This window comes from Rhinatrema bivittatum, chromosome 5 (genome assembly GCF_901001135.1).
Source record: "Rhinatrema bivittatum chromosome 5, aRhiBiv1.1, whole genome shotgun sequence".
NCBI classification, from domain to species: Eukaryota; Metazoa; Chordata; class Amphibia; order Gymnophiona; family Rhinatrematidae; genus Rhinatrema; species Rhinatrema bivittatum.
This window is the reverse complement of record NC_042619.1, coordinates 37,790,083-37,810,207: the sequence shown is the minus strand read 5'-3', so window position 1 is coordinate 37,810,207 and position 20,125 is coordinate 37,790,083. Positions and strand designations below refer to the sequence as shown.

Genomic DNA, 20,125 nt, shown 5'->3' with positions numbered 1-20,125 from the left:
GTTTAATCCCATAATATCGGTGCCATTTATTTGCACCATCAGTGTGCAAAATCAGCTGTTATTGTTAATTCATTTCCAAGATCTGCAACTCTGCTCCATAACTTGAGCACTTGCATGCATGTCAACTTGATTCCTGACTCCCCCCCCCCCCCAGCCTCTCCATCACTACATAAGAAATGCAAGTAACAGAAGTAAGCAGATAAGACGGAAAGATGAATTAGTCTTCAGCCATAGCCAAGTTATTTTCGCTTGCCCCACACAGTTCAAAGAGAGGGAGAGAGAGAGAGTGTGTGTGTGTGGGGGGGGGGCGGTTCTTTTTTTTTTTTTTTTAAGTATTTTTGGACTAAACTGCAATGAACATTGTAGGAGACTGGAAATCATCATTCACATGTTAATACACTGTGTTCGTAATGAATTAGCACAAAATCCACACAGAAGGGGAATGATGTTATGGTTAGAAACAGCAGCCCAGTGAAGGTAAATGGAACATGTTCTGCACGGACAATGCTGATACAGACCCCAGTTTGTCACTGCTTTAGCACATCCATCTTAAACTTAGTCATGGTTAACAAATAACACCCCCCCCCCCCCAGTAGCCATAATTCAGTTTGAAGTTGTCATTATGGATTAATGTTTTATTTTCATCAACAGTCAAAGGTGCATGATGTTTTATTTTTCACTTAGCTTGACTCTCAACCATAAATAAATAAATATATATATATATATATATATATATATATATATATATATATATATATATATATATATATATATATATATATATATATATATATATATATTCCATTTCATTGGATTTTGGACGTCTCAGGATAGCGGAGCATGTGCTGCGGTTAAGATCACATTTTCTGATTTTAAGTTGCTCCGAAGGGGGGTTGTTTTTTTTTTTGTTGGGGTTTTTTTGTTGTTGTTGTTGTTTTTTTTTTTGCAGTGCCCGCCCTGCCCCGTTACTCGGCGCTTCCACCTTAACAAGGTACTCGGAAAGGCAAGCGGAGCTGTAGCACCGTGCAGAGAGAGAGAGGGAGGGTGGGAGGGGCGCTGGATTGGCTTCTGCTCATTACATCCTGAGCACCAATTACTGTCACTGCTGCCAGCGCACCCGCTGTATTTATCAGGGGAAGTTGTAGCAGAGCCGCGCGGCCACCCTTGGCGATGACAGAGCACGAGAGCCGGGGCGCTCCCGCGCTCATCGCTCGCCGGGGTCGGCGCGTGCCTTCCGCCGCGCGGCTTACTTAAGAGAGGCGAGCGCGCCCTGCAGAGGGAGGCGGGAAGATCTCGCGGCAGGGGGAGCCGCCGCCGCCGCCGGAGCTTCTGGGCAACTCGTTCCGTCCTTTGGTAAGTGGGGAGAGGGGATGCTTTCTCTTGTCGTGCCGAGTCCCGTCTGCCAGGGCTTTAGCGGGGGGGGGGAGTCGTGTCGTGTCGTTGTCCTGGGTGGACCAAAAAACAAACAAACAAACAAAAATGCACCGAGCTATGCAGCGCCCGTGCCTGCCAGGCTTCGTGTTTCCTGCGAAGTTTTCCGCTCGCCGCTTGGCACCGGCAGGGCTTTCGTTGAGCGTTTACTTTCCAGCCCGACTGCCTTTGAATTGTCTCTGAGAGAAACGGAGGCAACTGCGGCTCTGCTACAGGGGATGGAGGTGGATCTGGCAGGGGGGGAACTTGGGACGCCAAGCCTGTGAAGTGCCTCTCAGCCCTCCTCACCTGCAGCTCGCATCTCAAGAGCTAAATGTGTTTCCATGTGGGCTCTGGATTATTTCTGGTACTGGATGAGCAGTGAAAGATGGCAGTGCTGCTGTGCAGTGAGATTTACAGGGCTAAGAGTCATGTTGAGAAAATATAATTACTAGGCTTTTATATAAATGCATCGATGAACTAGAACTACGGCAGGAGAGGAAGTGGCATTTCACTGTATGTAGTTTGAACGATCTTGTCTGGGATGCAGAGCTCACGGTATACGAGCATCTGCCCACTGTCTTTTCCACGGTATGTTCATTAGTCTTGTGCATATGGTCCTTGCTCAAGATGCATTAGTGTTTAAGTGAGTCGATACTTTCTGAAGCCAGGCATGCTTTTTTTTCTTGTTGACTTGGATAGGCAGACTGGCACCTTTACCTAAGGTTGGGAAATTCTTAAGGTGCTTACAAAAAAAATGTAGTTAACTTGCAAATAAGGAAAGTCAGAGTAACAATGTCATCTGGCATTGCTACATCTTCTTTCTGCCTCATCAGGTAGACTGATGGATTACAGCTGCCATTAATAGTAAATCTAGTTTATTATGAAACCATGTATGTGTATTATTCGGCAAACATACTAATTTTCTCCAGAAATCAACGCAGCTTTGCAGCATGGCAGCTGTTGGATCTCTAAGCATTTATGTGGAGTAAACTGTGAGATATGTTCTCTTACCCGCCCAAATTGTTTGACCTCCACTGATTCAAATCTGGTACTTCTCTGTAGATGCATTCTACATTAACCCACTACAACTTCTGTCCTTGAGGGCCACAAACAGCTTTAAAGTGAATTTTAAAAGCCCAAGGAAATTGGAAATTAGGGCATGCGTGAATAAGTCAGGCTCGCACGCACCAAGCAGATTTTAAAAGCCGCCGGGATATGCGTGAAAATGCCGCTGCGCGCACTTAGTGGAACTTCTCAAAAAGAAGCGAGGCATGGTCTGGGCAGGGCATGGGCAGTACCTGGGCGCTTCGGAACTTTCACCAGAAATTTACACACAAATACTTGCGCAGTCCGAGGCGCAGCGAAGTTTCCTGCCATGTAACTTTACAGCAAATGATTTTGGAAAGGTTTAAAGGGTCTGGGGTAACAGGGGGTGTACAGGCTGAGCGAACAGGGAACAAACTGGTAAAACAGGCAAATGCGTCGGCGTGCATCCATTTTAAAATCCCCCACTTACGCAGTAGAAGCGGCATTTGCACGCACAGGTGCGCGTCCGCTTAAAATTCAGTTCACCTGTGCGCGCGGCCAGGCTATTTTATATCATGCGTATATATTCATGCGTTTTATAAAACAGCAGCGTCCCTGGCCGAGGGCCGACGAATGCACGCACATGTGCCCGCACGCTGGTTTGAAAGCTACTGTCTTTGGTTTTCAGCCTCATCAAAATATACAAATTAACCAACTGTGCACTGGAGTGGCAGGATGGAAACAATCGTCATGAATATTCATTGCGGATACACTGAAAAGCAAACCTTTCAGCAGCCCGGTGGGACCAGAGTTTGACCCACCCACAGCACTGGTCCTTGAGGCCTCTGTGACTGACTGTCTAAAACAGCGTTAATTTTTACAAAAAGTGATTAGAACACATCGCTGCAAAACTGGGAGGTCATCCATTAATCCCCCTATCTCCCACTCATTGTGTGACCTTCAACAAGCTACTTAACCTCCCTGTGTCCAAGCTGAGATTGTAAGCTGTGAGGGTAAGAGACACAGGCTGTAAGAATTGCACTTTACAGTCCCTTGTAGATTAATTTTGATTTTACCTCAATAATTACACTGGGAACAATTTTTAACATACGGTAATTCCTGTTGAGTTCGATTTTTCAGCTGTTTTAGACTTAAATAGGCATGCTGATTTCAAAACTGCAGTTAGTTTTCTTCTGTCATGTCAAGTTTTTTTCTCTACAGCCTATCTTAGGCCTGGATTTGTCAAAATGCACTGAAGCAATTTGTTAAAGCTTTGCCAACTGAAGGAGACTGTTTCAAGTATCTCACTTTGGCATTTCCTAGCCTGTCGTTTGAAAAGATAAAGGCCGGTGTGTTTGACGGTCCACAGATTCGGCAGCTCATTAAAGATGAACATTTCATCGGGACAATGTCAGAACTCCAAAAGAATGCTTGGTTGTCATTCAAAAACCTTGTCAAGGACTTTCTTGGAAATACACGAGCACAGATTTACTCCGAAATTGTCCAGAAACTCTTGGAGAGCTTCAAAATGCTTCGTTGCAACATGAGCATCAAGGTGCATTTTCTGCATAGCCATCTTGCTGACTTCCTGAAAAACCTTGGTGCAGTCAGTGATGAGCAAGGTGAACGATTCCACCAAGATTTGAAGGTCATGGAGGCACGGTATCAGGGTAGATGGGATGTACATATGATGGCTGACTATTGTTGGAGCATCAGGCAAGATTGTCCACAGATTGAATACTGCCAGAAAAGCTATAAGCGTAAATTTTTACCTTAATATGTATGTTTGGAAGCAGAACTTTACTACTTGTTCACAATTTGACTTACAGTAACAATATATAGCCTTTGTATGAATAAAATAACTCTAAATAAACAGTATATTCAGGTAATTTTGTCTTTTATTTCCTTTGTATGTACATTTTGTTTGATTTTGGGACAAAGGGAGGGTATCTTGTACCTTAAAAACTTGATGTAATAGAGAAAAACTGGGGTCATTTTTGGTTCAGATGTCAAAAGTTAGTCAAAAACAAGTGTCAGATCTAACTCAATGAAAATTGTGTTCCCCAGTGTTTTATAACGCCTCTGATAAAAATAGTGCATTTATAAAGTATCTGGCTCAAAAAACCATTAAACTAATTTACATATCACAAGTAGCTTATAACAGAATATTCAAGGAGGGATCAAGTAAGGAAAGCGGTGTGATTTATAAGGAAGGAGACATGGTTAAAGCACTGGCCTAGCATTCAGACAATGCTCTGGGGCATGAATTGAAGACTTTTCTTGGTCACCAACTCCGTATGACTTTAGGCAAATCACTTTATCGCTTCCTAACTCCACGATGAAGTTAAAAACACAGAATTTATTTTACTCTATCCTTGTCAACACATAAAATTGTATTTTTTTATAAATAATATTGGAAATGCTTTAATACAAAACATATTCCAATGTGAGAGAGAGAGGCAGAGAGAAACCATCTACAGCAAATGTTTCTGCTAGCTTTGTGCTCACCTCCTGTATCCAAAATGTTACATTAAATTGCAGTTTTATTGGTAAAAGATGTAGTTATGCTATACATCTCAGAAGTGAACGTGCTCAAATATTCTTATAGAGAATGGAATATAATTAAAGTAGGTTTAGACAAGGTAGCAATACAGTCAGGCAATTTTTATTCTGCAATTGCAGTGAAATGCAAGGCTAAAAAATGATTATTTTCAATCTCAGACCCTGTGCAAGAGTGCATTGGATCATGTATGTTAGAAATATTTTCTTGCACCTTCTCTCCTCCATATACGTCAGGCTTTTAAAAGCTCAGTTGTAATGAAATGACTATAATATTTTAAACTTCAAGTCAATAAACAAAGATCCCAAACAGAGAAGATCCCAATAAAGAACACAACAGAAACTCCTCTCAGATATATGTATATTCATGTCTGAAAGGAGTTTTTTGTTGTATTATAATACTTTAAATGCATTGTTGTAATCTTTATGGTTACATCTTAGATTACCTAACCTCAAAGTTAATTTTTTTTAGGGGGAAGGCAATATAAAATCTTTTTTAAAGAAATGTCAATCAATAAGGCCAGGGACGATGCTCTAAGCAGTTTCTCCTGGTTTATTTCCAAGTCTAAAGAGCTCAGCACATCAGTCTTACACTCTACAAATTTTCCTGATATGACTATTCTTAATGTTCTTCACAGGCTAAAGTATGGGGACCCCTTAAAACCAGTGTATAAGAAAGCAAGCCATTATTTTGTTCATCTCCATGTCTTAAAAGACATTGAGATAGATATTCAAAATTTAGATGGCTTTCTAAGTTAGCCGGATAGACATATCCATCTAACTTACAGGGTCATTCTTTAATGTGCGATGTGGCAGTATAGTGTGCGGTACGGCATCGCAGTAACATTATTCTAATTAGGGAAGGGGAGGAGTGTGGGTGGGGTTTGGGCGGAGTTATCTCCCGGCAGCGTGGCAGGCGATAATGTTTTTCACATCATCGCCGGCAGCACCGCAGAAAATAACTACACCTTTTCCCCATGGCACTATGGGGGCAAAAGTGTGCGGCGGCTGCCCACTATCACCCTCCCACCCCTTTTTTTTCCGTGCCTCATCTTTCTGCTATAAAAGTTAAAAGTACCTCCTCTTACAGTGGTATAGAGAGTGACATTTTTCTATATAGTTTTCTCGCTCTCTCTCTCAAAAATCTAGGCGTAGGTGAATTTTCAAACATAAGAAGTAGAACTTATGTATCTAAAATAGCAGAGGGGCAGATTTTCAAAGGGGTACGTGTGTAAGATGCGCAAGCCCCAGGACGTGCATAAGTCCCGGGACTTTCCTGGGGGGTGTGTCACATTGGCGTGTCATCTAGGGGCGAAACTGCTCCCGGGCAGGGGAATCGCGCAGCCGGCAGGCGTAACTCTTCAAACAAAGGTAGGGGAGGGTTAGATAGGGCTGGGGGGTGGGTTAGGGAGGGAAAGGTGCAGGGGGTGGAAGTAAAGTTCCCTCCGAGGCCGTTCCTATTTCGGAGCGGCCTCGCTGGTAACGGAGGCAGGTTGCGTGGCTCGGCGCGCGCAGGCTGCCGATTTTGCACAACTTTGCGCGCGCCAACCCGGATTTTAAAGGATACATGCGGCTACGCGCGTATCTATTAAAATCCGACGTACTCTTGTTTGCGCCTGGTGCGCGAACAAAAGTACGTGTGGGCGAACTTTATTAAAATCTACCCCATAGTATTAGTTGTATTAGAAACCTCAGCATACATGTGTAAATCAGGATCCATGAGTAAATTAATAAGTGATCGATAACCTAGCCAGATAAGTCTCAAAAGCCTTACTTGTCCATCTAAGTAGCACTTTTTGGATTTACCCAGCTATGTAAGATAGCCCGATATGCCTCTAAAAAGTACAATTTAGCTGGATAAGTCTTAATCTGGCACATAGGCTAAGTCAGATAGCCGGATAAGTCTAAAAGCGCTACTTATCTGCCTATCTGATTTAGCCAGATATGTAGTGCTTTTTAGACTTATCTGGCTAACTGATTTAGCTGGATAAATAGCATTTTAAGAATTATACAGCTAAGTAGTGTTTTTTCAGATATATCTAGATATCTTACTTAGGGCCAATTCGTTAAGGGGTAGATTTAAAAAAAAAAAAAAAAAAATACGAGCGTGCATCCATGTGGTTTGCACGAGGGGGCCACAGTTTAGCAAAATTCGTGCAGCGACCCATCGTCTGCCTTCCCCAGTTCTCTCCCTGTCCGCTGCAATTAGGGAGCGGACTCGGAGGGAACTTCCTTACCCTCCTAAATGCTAGTTTGTTTGGTTTTTTTTACCTTGTTTCAGCAACTTACTTCAGCTTCCGGGAGCCGGGTCTTCGGGACAGCGAACAATGGCACTGTCCCGGCCTACCCCTCCCCACCCAGAAAATGCCCCCCCCCCACCCCCGGCCTGACCCTTTCAGGAAGGCCTGCACTTATGCACATACTGGCCTTTATGTGCGCGGCCGAATTTTACGTGCTGGCTTTCTTAAAATCCGCCCGTAAGGTTTTTCTTCCATTTTTTTTGTCTATTGTAAAAACCCTTAGAGGTAGATTTTCAAAGGCTTGTGCGGGGCAAAACTTGGAGATACGCCCGTTACTCGAACGCGCGTGGACTTTAAAAGGCCCGCGGCCACGAGCATATCTCCTGGTAGGCGGATAGAAAAATGTTTTGCAAAAAAGGGGCGGGGCAGAGGCACGTTCTGGGCGGGGCATGGGCATTCCTGGTTTTCCCAGTGAAACCAGCTCGTAACTCTGACACGCACAAGTGCCCGCCGCGTATCTTTACTTCAGCTGTGGGTGGCGTGTAAGGAGAAAAATTAAAAAAAAAAAAAAGTCGAGCCTGGTCAGCGGGGTTTTAAGGGTCGGGGCAGGTAGAGGAAAAGAAAGGCAGGCTAGCTAGGGGAGTATGGAAGTCCTATACTTTAACTGGGTCAACTGGGAACGGCCTGGGAAAGCGGGTACTGGCGTCGCGACATGCATCTACTAAAATCCCATCAGTATACGTGGCGGGCATCTGCTATGTATGGGTATTTGTGCTCCTAATTTTAATAGAAACATAGAAATGACGGCAGAAGAAGACCAACAGGCCCATCCAGTCTGCCCAGCAAGCTCTCACACTTATTTTCTTATACTTATCTGTTACTCCGACCGCTGAGTTCAGGGCACTTATTGGTAACTTTTTGATTCCAGTTTCCTTCCACCCCAGCCATTGATGCAGAGAGCAGTGTTGGAGCTGCATCAAAGTGAAGTATAAGGCTTAATGTTTGAGGAAATTTACATGAGGAAATTTAACTCGCATGTTTTCCTTTGCACTTCTCGACTTTTACACATGTAAATTATCATATTTTATAAGATGTGCCTATGAATTAAATTACCAGTTTTACCAATTAGTGCACCAGTTTTTGCCCAGGCTATCTCCAGGTCATCAAGACCCTTCTGGTTCTTCAGCCTGCTCCGTTGACCCAGACCCCTCATCCAGTCAGTATTTACCTATAAGGAATTATATTACACCTGATAATTAGTAGATGTAGATATGCGCGGATAACAGCTATACGCAGGCAATATTCTCAGCTTTTAAAATAGCACCTTGTATGCGTAAATGTTGGCCCCCCCCACCTTGGAACCGCCGTAGCCCGCCCCTTTTTTTATACGAGTAAATTTATTCACATGCCATTACTTGCGCCGGTATGTTTGAGGTTTAGAAAATAGCAGTTATGTGACTATGTGCTGTTCTGGGGTAATTTTTCAAAAGGATTTACACATGTAAATGTAACTATTATTACAGCAATTTTCAAAAGCCCTTTAACCGCGTAAAATGCACTTACTCAAGTAAATCCTACAGACAATTCAATGGCAAATAATGTAGCAATTTTCAAAAGTCCACTTACATGGGTAAAGTGCATTTAAATAAGTAAAACCCAGTTTTAAGCGTGTAAATTCTTGTGAAAATTACCCCTTTGTGCTTGCATGTACTCATTTTTACTCATGCAGCTGTTTTAATATTCACCTTTAAGCACATAAATGGGCTTTTGAAAATTGCTACAATAGTATTTTACATTTATGTGCATTAATTCTTTGAAAATTACCTCCATATTTTTTTGTTTATCCAAACAGATGAATACTACTAAATAATGATCATAAATAAAATTTGGATTTTTCTAAAAGAAAAAAGTGGAGATGATGATTGAGTAAATGAAGGCACAGGGCAATCAGGAGACTTTCTTGAGGTCAGAGTCATTTTTAGGGCAAAGATTAATACTCCCTTCCCTTGAGTTCACCTAGCTTGCTGTTCTGCGGTTTAAGTATTAGTCTACATCTCCTCATCTCTATGCTTCTCTAGTTGTCAGGAGACAGATATGAAATATTTGAGTAATTTTTTTGAACCTAATTTCCTCATGTAATTATTTTACAGTATTTGCTTGTACAGAGAATAATCTCAGTGGGACAACCCGATGACTCCATGGCAGCGCTGTGCACTGCTGTGCGGAAGACTCACCTTCACGTCCTAGCGCCAGCTGTTGTTCCTTGGCTGGCAGAGGCTGTGAGCACTGTAGAGCCCAGTCATTCTTTAATAGTGACATCTACTGGCTGGCTCCAGAGCAAACCATGCTCTGCACCTCTCAGTCAAAGAACCAATGCTGACATGCTTGGCCTTCATGGCAGGCGAAAGAGAGAGAACAAAAATGTGAGGAGAAGAGGACAATCTGGATAGCTGTGAATGAAAGCTCAGCTAGGAGGCCAAAGAAGCAGGAGGCGGCTGATAGGCAATAAATGAATACATTGTTTTATTTTTATTATATTTACTTTAAAAAAAAATCTCAGCATTATGTTGTGTGCAAATTTTAACATCAGTATCAGTAAAGTTATTCAGATAGATATGAGCCGTGGGAGGCACCCGGTTAAAGTAGCCAAACAATTGATCCCCCACCTCCTGGAAGGTCTGCAGAATACCCCTACGTTATCCGGATAAATTTTATCCATCGGAATAATTTGGGGAATGATCAGACTGGCAGGAAATTGTCTGGCTAAGTCTGATCATTCTATAAACAAACTCCCCTTAGGTCACTATGCAGTTAAACCTCCCATCTAAGCAAGAATTTCCAGCACATTCAATAATGCATGCAGTGAAGATATAAAAACTATAACAATGGCTCATGGAATATTAGAGTATTAACATTCAAGTAGAGTGTGAAGGCATAGCAAGGAAAACAATGTTATATACTTTTTATGAACCACATCAAAGGCTGTTTCAAGTTTTCATTCTAAATATTGCGTGAGTTTTATACTTACAAGGCAGTTCTGATGTTTTTGGGTTAATACTCTCAAGCCTACAGGATTCCTAAAAAAATATTAAAAAATCATTAACCATATTCCATAAATTTTAAAACAAGTTCAGGTACTTAAAAATTCTTTAAAAGACACTATACTCTCATTGATTAGAGCTATAATGCCCTGGTGCATTGTCTGCATTTAGCAGAATGCATTCTTTATAAGACTCTCTTAAGTGCTCAACCTATATTTTCATGGTGCTGGTTGGGTTAACATTTATAAAATCTGCCTGGCTGGGTACTTAATGACCAGAATGTAATTTAGAATCAGTATGGTTCACTATATACATGAATGGTGCATGGTAGTGCTGGTTATTCAAATAAAAGTTATGCACAAATCAAGAAGCTTTCCGGAACATTTCTGTCAATGTACCAATATCCTCATTTCTCCGAGAGATGCACCATTTCCATTTTTATCTGATTCAGAATCCTCATTTCTCCGAGAGATGCAACATTTCCATTTTTATCTGATTCGGAGAGAAATCCATGCTCAAAGCCATTTCTGACTCTGACCCTCATTTATGGTCCTCAAATCTCAGATATTGTTAAAATAAAAAGTGGTCGAATTTACTAGCTGGAAGCCCTGCGATAATGTCTATTGCAGGTATCTTGTTCCCAAGATCATTTTCTGAAACAGTAAATTGTGCTTGCAGTAGAACTGACTGAACTGTGATATTTCTAGACATATAAGTAACCAACTCGATACACCCCATCCACATTTGTTTTCCTTAAGATTCATAGAGCAAGTGCCAACTTATTAAGAGATTGGCAGCTGTTTAAAAAAAGCTAGTCATTCAAAATCTTGCCTGTTTGCACTGATAAAATAGTCTTCATATATGACTACTTTTCAAATGTCTTTATTAATTTTGTATTAGAGTAATCCTTAGACTACAGTAGTGCATACTGTGCATTGTAATGGTGCCAAGAGAATCCAGCATCTGTGAAACGTGAATCCATTTTCATTTAGTGAAGACCTTTATAATATCTGGGAATTTATGCTGGAAAGGAGACTGATGAATGGTGAAGTAAATTGGGCTAAGGAAAAAGAAACCAATCAATTTTACATGCACTATAAGACCTTTGTTATTAGAGGCTTCTGATTGAAAATAAGGGGTGAATGTAGCAGAAGTTCATTAATCAAATGCTGACTTATCGTTGTAGTCGTGTCATGCCCTGGCTCTGGGACTGCAAGAGCTACTCAAGGGACGGCTTTAAGTAAATACAAGAAATCTATTAACCCCTTAGTAATACAGACTTCAACCTGCGTAACAGTTCTTCATGCAGAAGAAAAACGTTTTCTTAGAATAAAGATATGATAAATCTGCTATCCAACTGATCCAATGTTATCCAACTGATCCAAAAATGTCTGATCCCTAGAAATTTCTTCTCGAACACAGTGGACTTGGTACTCTAAGGGGCGGGTGTACCATGCCATGAACAGCTACACAAATGCGATTCCACACGTTAACACAGCAAATCGTGTGCATAATTGTGTTTGAGAAATTTTGCATGCATTATTTGCCATTTTAATGCACATAATTTAGCATTTCTGAGTGTCTGCAAAACAAATGCTAAATCACTAATGAGCTGAAAAACAGCATGCAAATCAGCTCAATGACAATTCAGCATTGATTAATTATACACGAAAACATTTGGTGTAGTACATTTAGTGCTAAAGTTTGTGATTTCACATGGACTGAATCACAAGAAAAATGCTGCAAACTGAATGACCATATTATTTAAATGAGCCGGCACAGAGAGAAAATATTTCCTTGGTGCCATCTCATTTTTTTACATTTTTTTTATTGGTATTTATTATCCGCCAATACCAAGGCGGTGAGCAATAATACATACATAATTAAAACAAAATAAATCAGCATAAAAACTGACACAGACAATTAAGGCTCAATCACAGCTTGATCAAAACTAGCTGAAACTCAAACAAATGCTGACCCAAACAGTTAAGTTTCAAGCAGCATTTTAAAAGTCTTTGTACAGCTTGCCAACCATAGTTTATAGGGCAAAAATATTCCAAAGACCAGGAACAGCCATGGGAAATACACACTTGTTTCAGCAAATGTGCTTGACCCACAGATGGGGACAACCAAAAGCCCTCTCTGAGATGGATTATAAATTTTTGAAAAGGACATTAGTCCAGGAAAAAGAATCCATCGTGAGCAATTTATAAACCAATATAAGTACCTTATAAGTACTCATGACTGGATTGGCAACCAATGTAAATCCTTGAGCCCTGGAGAAACATCCTCCCTCATAGACCAGCCAGAAATGAGTCGGCAGAATCTATAATGCTCTTAAAGCTGATGCTGAGGCCAAAAGATAGCACACTATAGTAATCGACTAGTGCTCATATCAAGGCTTGTAAATGGAATGCAAATCCGTGAGTTTAAAAACATGGCTTCAGGCCATGTAACAGACATAACTTGAAAAATCTTGATCTTACCACTGATTCGATTTGCTGATTAAATGTAAGGCCAGAGTCAAACATCACACCCATCTCAGTTTGAATATATTGAGGCATCATAATGGGATTATCATGCTGGAGAAATAGAATTTTGGTTTTGGCTAAATTCAGTGCCAATCTGTTGTGAATCAACCACTGTGTGAAGGAATGATTAGAAGGCAGGCCCAGAGTACCTTAAAGGACCGGCTCCAGATATCTAACCCGGTCCACCTTAAAATATACCCCAGCAGGGAATCCTGGTCCCAGGGCATTTCCCTTAGATGGAGGATAACTAGCCAGGCCTAGGAGGGAACAGAGTGCTCTGGGAGAGGAGAAAGAATATCAGGATATGCTAAGACTATCTACATCTGATTTTGCTGTGAGTTTCTTTGACAGACTGCTGAGATAAGCAAGCCTGTTTTGCTTGCTTTTCCTTTGCATATATAATAAAAGTGTGGAGAAACAGCGGGTTTCAGCCACTCTGGCAAATTCCCAAGCCACAGGCCACTCCCAAGGCACTACATATGATAGTAGCAATATGATTTCTGCCCTACAGCACCTGCCTAGGCAGAGACCCATGCCAGAAAAAAAAAGTGGGATTTTTTTCTTTTCTTTTCCCTAGAGCAGAGCTTTCCAAACTGTGTGTCGTGACACGTTAGTGTGTTGCCTGCAGTGTGAAGGTGTGTCGCCCGGTCCTCATAGCAGTAGGGCCGGCGGAAGCAGGGAACTACAGCAGGAAGATCGGCAGGGCCGGGGCGGAGCTTACCTCACCACGGCCCGAAGAAAAAGGTCACGTTCACTCCTCCTCCTTCCTGCCTGCGCAGCCCCGGAAAAAAAAAAACGTTGCCGGAGCCGCGTGGGCAGGAAGGAGGAGGAGCATCTGCCGGGTACAGAAGAAGAGCAGCGTTAATGGGCCGCCGCATAGCCCATGTCGCGGTGGCCCGAGAAGAGGAGGAAACCCGGTAGTAGGGCCGCTGTGAGAATGAGAACCTGATTGTGTATTTGAGGGAAGAAGACAGATGGAGAGAAAAGAAATAGGAAAAAAAAAGACCCCGTAAAAGGAATTGGCAAAAAAAACAAGAAAGGGAAGGTGAGAGAAAAAAAGCCTGTGACCAACTGATTTGAAAACTAAGATGAGACAGCAAAGGTAAAAAAAATTACTTTTTAGTGATTGGCATATGTTTTCTTTGGGAATGTGCAAGAGTAGCACTTTCTCCATGCCGATCTCGCAATGTACGAGATCGGCATGGAGAAAGTGGAAGCCCGCAAATATTTAATACCGCGGGGCCTGCACAGAACGGGCTTCAGTGCTAGTAGCAGCAATCAGCACCTCCCCAAATATCCACATGGCAGCAGTGACAGCAGTAGCAGAGGAATGAGAGAGGCTCTGAGGTTGCTGGCAAAAGAAAGAGAGAGGAGTCTGCCTTCAGTGTGTGCAAGTGTATGAATAGGAGTCTGCCTGGGGGTGTATATGTGCGAATGTATGGGTGCCTGCCTGAGGCTGTATCTGTGTATGAGAATGAATGGGTGTATTCCTGTGCTCTGTCTGTGTGAGAATAGGTGCCTGTCTGTGTGTGTGTGTGTGTGTGTGTGTGTGTGTGTGTGAGAATAAAGTGGTGCCTGCCTGCCTGGGGGTCTGTGTGTGTGTGTGTGAGAATGAATGTGTGCATGCCTGGAGGGTGGGGAGGGAGCGGTGTGAGAATGAATGGGAGCTGCCTGGGGGTCAGTGTGGGTGTAACATTTTGTAATCCACAAAAATGTATGTATATATTTAAGGAAACATACATAAATTGTCGAAATACGTTTTGTTCATTTAACCTTTAACCTCTGGTTTGCTAGTAGACTGAATTACTGTGTCGTGAAACTGTTTGTCTAAAAAGTATCACCAACATAAAAAGTTTGGAAAGCTCTGCCCCAGAGCCTGGCTGTGGCAGGCTGAGGGGGTTAGTCTCGCCTGGTTAGAAAGGGACTTGTAGTAAGCCAGAGCCAAATAGGCAGGGTTTTCTTTTCACCCCTGAAACAAAAAGGGAAAAGATTTTTGTTTTGATGGGTGCTCCTGAAAACAGCAAGGCATGAATGAAATGAGTACTGCAGACCCTTGTGGAGGGAGAGCAACATCTGCAGACTGTGATTCAGAATCAGTACACCGAGCAGCAAGCAATGCAAGAACAACTCCATGAGAACCAGCTGTCACTGACTCAAATAGTCAAAGCTGTGCAAACTGCTACCTCCTGGTCTCTGCCCTTGTCTCCAGTAAGATTCAAAATGATGGTAGAAGATGATCCGGACTGCTTCCTTATAAACTTTGAGAGAACTGCCCAACTGGTAGGCTGGCCTGAAAATCTGACTGGTTAGGCATGCCTCTAGGAGAGGGTTGAGAAACAGTGATCTTTTGGCTTGTAAATTGCCTTAGCACTAATGTAACTGCTGAAAATATGAGCCAGGGGAAAGATATTTTACTAGGATAGCTGTTCACAGTTTAAATTTGGGCAATGTTCTTTTATGCTTCTAATGTCCTGTGGATTACATACCTTATGCCCTTAAAATTTGTATTTATTTGAAGCCAACAGTTTTCTCATTCCATGGTAAAGGAAGAAACGTTTCATGGGATATCCCAATTACATGAGAATAAATGTATTATTTACAGAAAAAGATAATCTAATCCAAGTATGCAAATGATTTTGTAGTATACAGTGGGGTAGATTTTAAAAGGTGCGTGCGGGAGTAGATTTGTTCGCGCAACCCGGCGCAAACAAATCTCCCGATTTTATAACATGCACACGCTGCTGCACGCATGTTATAAAATACAGGGTCGGCACGCGCAAGGCTGTGCAAAATCAGCACCCTGCGTGCACTGAGGCGCGCAGCCATCCTCCGTTCCCTCAGAGGGAACTTTCCTTCAGGCCCCCCCACCTTCCCCTCCCTTCCCCTATCTAACCCACTCCCCAGCCCTAACTAATTCCCCCCTACCTTTATTTTACAAGTTACGCCTGCCCGAGGCATCCTGAAAATCATGTTGCCTAGGGAGGCTACTTAAGAACTGGATTAAAAACCTCCATCCTAGAGAAATCAAGATGGCGGAATCCCGTGGATTCCCATGGAGTACCCGTTCACCTTTCATCTGATATTCTGGGGTCCTCTTCTAACCCCATGCTCAAAGAATACATATTCTGAAAATAACTGTTTTCTTTCAAGGAGTTTTCATTACTTTTAATGCAATATCTTTGTGAGTATTTTCAATGCAGGTGGATAACATTTGTCTGCCACCTTTAAAAGGCATTAATCCCATTCTAAAGGACAACTGAAATCGCTTCTGAAATTAGGTTAAATGCATTGAGCAAAAGGTCATCTAAACATTTTAGTAAACAGAGATACATTTCAAAAGCAAAGTATTAAAATCTCTATTGCTATAAATCATATATGTGGTAAACAAAACAAGACTCCACATCTGCTTTCAAAAGTATGTGCTGTTTCTTGATTTTGCTTTTATTTTATTTTGCAGTTATATTTTTTGTGCTTAGAAAATCTTTTGGACAATGAATAATATTCTGAGCAGTGCTATGATAGAATTTATTACTTTAGATTTGAGATCAAATTTATACTATATCATTTTTTTTCTTCATTTTTAACCCAATCATCTCAAAAATGGTCCTTGGCCAGGGGCGCACAGATTGCAGTTCCCTCTGGAACCCAGAACAAGTAGACCCCAAATTTGGTCACAAGATGCATGATGACTAGGACTCCCCATCACCACTACCACCGGTGGGCTGTGAACAGTGTGCCTAGCTCTTTCACCCAAGGAGCAGAATCCTATCTCGGGGCAAAATGGTGTCCATCACGTAGACATGGGCTTTAGTTCTCTGCTTTACCTGTAGGCTTGTCAGTGATCATCATATTCTTCCTGGGATCCTTTGACTTTATTTCATTATTAATTTGTTTTTTAAATAGTGCTTGGAATGCAAAAGATTCTTCAACAAACCTGCTAACAGAGCAGATGAGGAAGGGGGGATTTGGAGCAGAGTATGCAGCCTGATGTTATTGCTGGATCAGGTCTAAAGTCCCGACCCCTTGCAAGGCTTTACAAACCAGAATCCTCTCAGGGACTTGGAGCAGAGCCATCATCGGCTGCTATCTGCAGTATTATAATGGAGCCATATATCAGTTGGAGTACTGTTGAACCCTGAGATGACTGAAGATCAGTTTCTGGAAGGAGCTGTGCCCCAGGAGACTCTAGAGAAATAGCTTAAAGTTTAATTTGGAACGCTATCTAACTAGATAAATGAAGCTTGACCGACGTGCCCGCAAATGCGCAGTAGAGAGCAGCTCTACTGCGCATGTGCGGGCGAGCACGTCAGTCTTAGGCAGCGTAAAAAAAAAACCAAAAAACATGGCGGCAGCGGGTAGCGGTAGCGGGCGGCAGCGGCGGCGGTAGCGGCAGCGGTGGTGGGCGGTGGCGGTAGCGGGCGGCGGCGGCGGTGGTAGCGGCAGCGGGGGCGGGCGGCAGTGGCGGCGGTAGCGGGCGGCAGCGGCGGCGGTAGGGAGGGAGGGACGGACTAAGTGGGAGGGACGAAGAGAGAGAGTGGGAGGGAGTGACTGAGTGAGAGGGAGGGATTGAGTGAGGGGGAGTGAGCGGGACTGAGGGAGAGGGAGGGAGTGAGTGGGACTGAGGGAGAGGGAGGGAGGGAGTGGGACTGAGGGAGAGTGAGTGAGAGGGAGAGAGGGGGAGGGAGTGAGTGAGAGGAGAGGGGGCTGGGGAGGAGTGGGTGAGTGGGTGGGAGGGAGGTAGGGGAGAGAGAATGAGGGAGGGTAGGGGAGAGAGAATGAGGGGGAGGTGAGAGACAGAGGGATGTAGCCCGTTTTAACGGGCTTAACGGCTTGTATAGAAATAAAGCAAACTTCAGTCCTTAACATTAGCACTTTGGAGAAATTAGTTGTGGATCTTAAGAAACCGGTGTCAACTCAGAGATGTCTACAGCTAAAATTCAGTTGGATCACTTGGAATTACACATAAAGGTAGACTTAGAGAAAGAGATTAACTCCAAGAATAATCAAGATACTCTGGAAATTCATTGTAGAGTAGAAAATATAGAGAATATTACACATTTAGGTAAACTGACCTACAAAGTTGGGAAAACACCACCTACAACTACCACACCTGTAAATAACTATCTATTCAATAGCCATGATGCTATATCTATCCATTCATTAGCCATGATGTTCTCCTTAACACATAATATCCACTCCTTCATGACCTATGTAACATACTACCCATGATACTGTTAGATACACCCTATATCAAATGTTATTTATTGTTTATTACTATTATTGTTTTTAATCATGTTACTGTTATTCCTCACGTTACTGTTTCTAGTCGTTCCCTGTACCAAACAAAAGGAAATGCTTGACTTCCTGCACCATTAAGTTATATGTAAACCGATGAGATATGCAAATCGAACACCGGTATATAAAAACAAATTAAAAAAATAAATAAAGTAGTGAGAGGAAGCAAAGAAAAAAAAAGTGCAAACCATAATTTACAAACACGTTCCAACAATAGAGTCTCACAATCTGTTTATCACGAAGCCAAACAGAGATCTGAAAGAGCTGATCACACAAATTATTATTCTATTTCCCTTTCTCATTCTGGAATAGCTTAGACAACTGATCTGGGGGTCTGTTACGGTTCCACCTGCTGTGCAGCCTCCCCTCCACCAGGGGTCCTCAGCGATCACCACTTCCAGCTGCGCAAGTTACCTCCTCACTGATCAACTGATATCTCAGCCCCATTCATATGTAATCTAGCCTGTCCAGTCCCTCAGTGCCTCTTCATGTCACCTTGGCTCTTTGACCTGGCCAGCCTTGTCTTGCTATACCTTGCCTAGTGGCCTACTCAGGCCTCCTGTCTTGTCTTGTGGCCTCCCCAGGCCTTCTGCCTTGCCTAATGGCCTACCCAGGCCTCCTCTTTTCCTTGTGGCCTATCTGGGCCTCCTGTCTTCATCTGTAGCCTACCCTTACTTCCTTCCTTGCTCTATGGCCTTTCTTGGTCTCCTGAAGTGCTCTGTTGCTTACCTTGGTTCCCTGTCTTGCTCTATAGCCTTCCAGGTTTCTTTGCCTTGTTCTGAGGCTTTTTAGGCTCACCTGCCTTCCTCAGTAGCCTTCTGGTACCTATCCTTGCAGGCTCCAGGCCTACTAGGATTACCTTGCCCAGATTTGTGTCCTGTTGGGCTTTCTTGTATCTTGTTGCCTGTCTACTCCTGTCCTTGTCCAGTTTTTGTCTAGTTCTGACCTTGTCCGGTCCTTGTTCATTCCTGTCCTTGTCCAGTCCTTATTCAATCCTTGTTCAGTCCTTGCCCTGCCCAGTTCAGTTCCTTGCCTTTTTCCCAGGCCTTGCCCTAATCCTGAGTTTCCTCCCAGTCAGTACCTGTATCCAGCTCCCAGATAGTATCTGTGTCCAGCCCCCTGCCAGTACCTATATCCAGCTTTCAGTCTGTGCCTGAATCCAACTCTTAGCCATGAAGTTTGCTAGGAGGAAAGTCCCAGAACCCAAGGGCTCCACCTGGAGCCCTGTGCCACTTCTGCCGGGGTGCTCCTTAACTCCAGCCTGCCAGACCATGACAGGTTCCAAAAGATATAATAGGTTTTAAATATTGGTGGAGCTGATTCCTTCAGGTTAATTAAGTAAGCATCCAAACACACATTTCTTAAACACTAATGCATTTCTGACAGTAGGAAAGTTTATAAATTGAAACACAGAAATATTAATCTTATTTCGCGGGGGGGGGGGGGGGGGGGGGGTAGGGGGATGTGCATTAACTGTGCTATGGTATCCTGAAATTGTGAACAGGATTGTTATTCATGTCTTGATTGTTTTGAAAATCTAATAGGTAAAGCTAGGCGCAGGAGCCGAATCCAGATATCCTGTTTTGCTCTCTATGCTTAAACAAAAGTTTCTACTTATTTGCAGGGCTACCTTGTGCTTTTCTAGAATATTGCAGTCGCCTCAGCTTTACGTTAAAGTGTGACGTTTCAGTTTTCATAAGCGCACATGCACCTTCTGCATGTATATTTGGGAGGCCAGCAAATGCCAAAGCTAATCCGGGTAAAGTTAACTAGATAACTTTTTAACCGAATATTCAGCAGAACAAGCATCCAGCTGAATATACACCGCTAAAGTTAATCCGGGTAACCCTACCTGGATAACTTTAACCATCTTGCTGAGTGAATCTACAGGTAAGTTTTTATCTGGATAGCAGTGGACCTAACCATATAAATTAAATATAGCCAGTTCAGTCACAAAAACAGCAGCATAGCAGCCTGAGATGCCACTTCCCTGGCCCATCCCAACTGGTCTGCCAGATAC

General features: G+C 42.9%; 1 protein-coding gene across 4 annotated transcripts in view; it reads left to right on the top strand.

The window, feature by feature from the left end:
- DLG2 (discs large MAGUK scaffold protein 2) overlaps positions 1-20,125 on the top strand; it is a 2,548,136-nt gene that overhangs the window by 2,181,676 nt on the left and 346,335 nt on the right. Inside the window, exon 1 of one of the 4 annotated variants that reach the window (XM_029602230.1) lies at positions 1,150-1,353. The exons of the other annotated variants lie outside the window; for them this stretch is intronic. The gene's annotated coding sequence lies outside the window, so the exon portion shown is untranslated. Of the gene's footprint in view, positions 1-1,149; positions 1,354-20,125 lie in introns of those variants that run through there. 4 annotated transcript variants of the gene reach the window in all.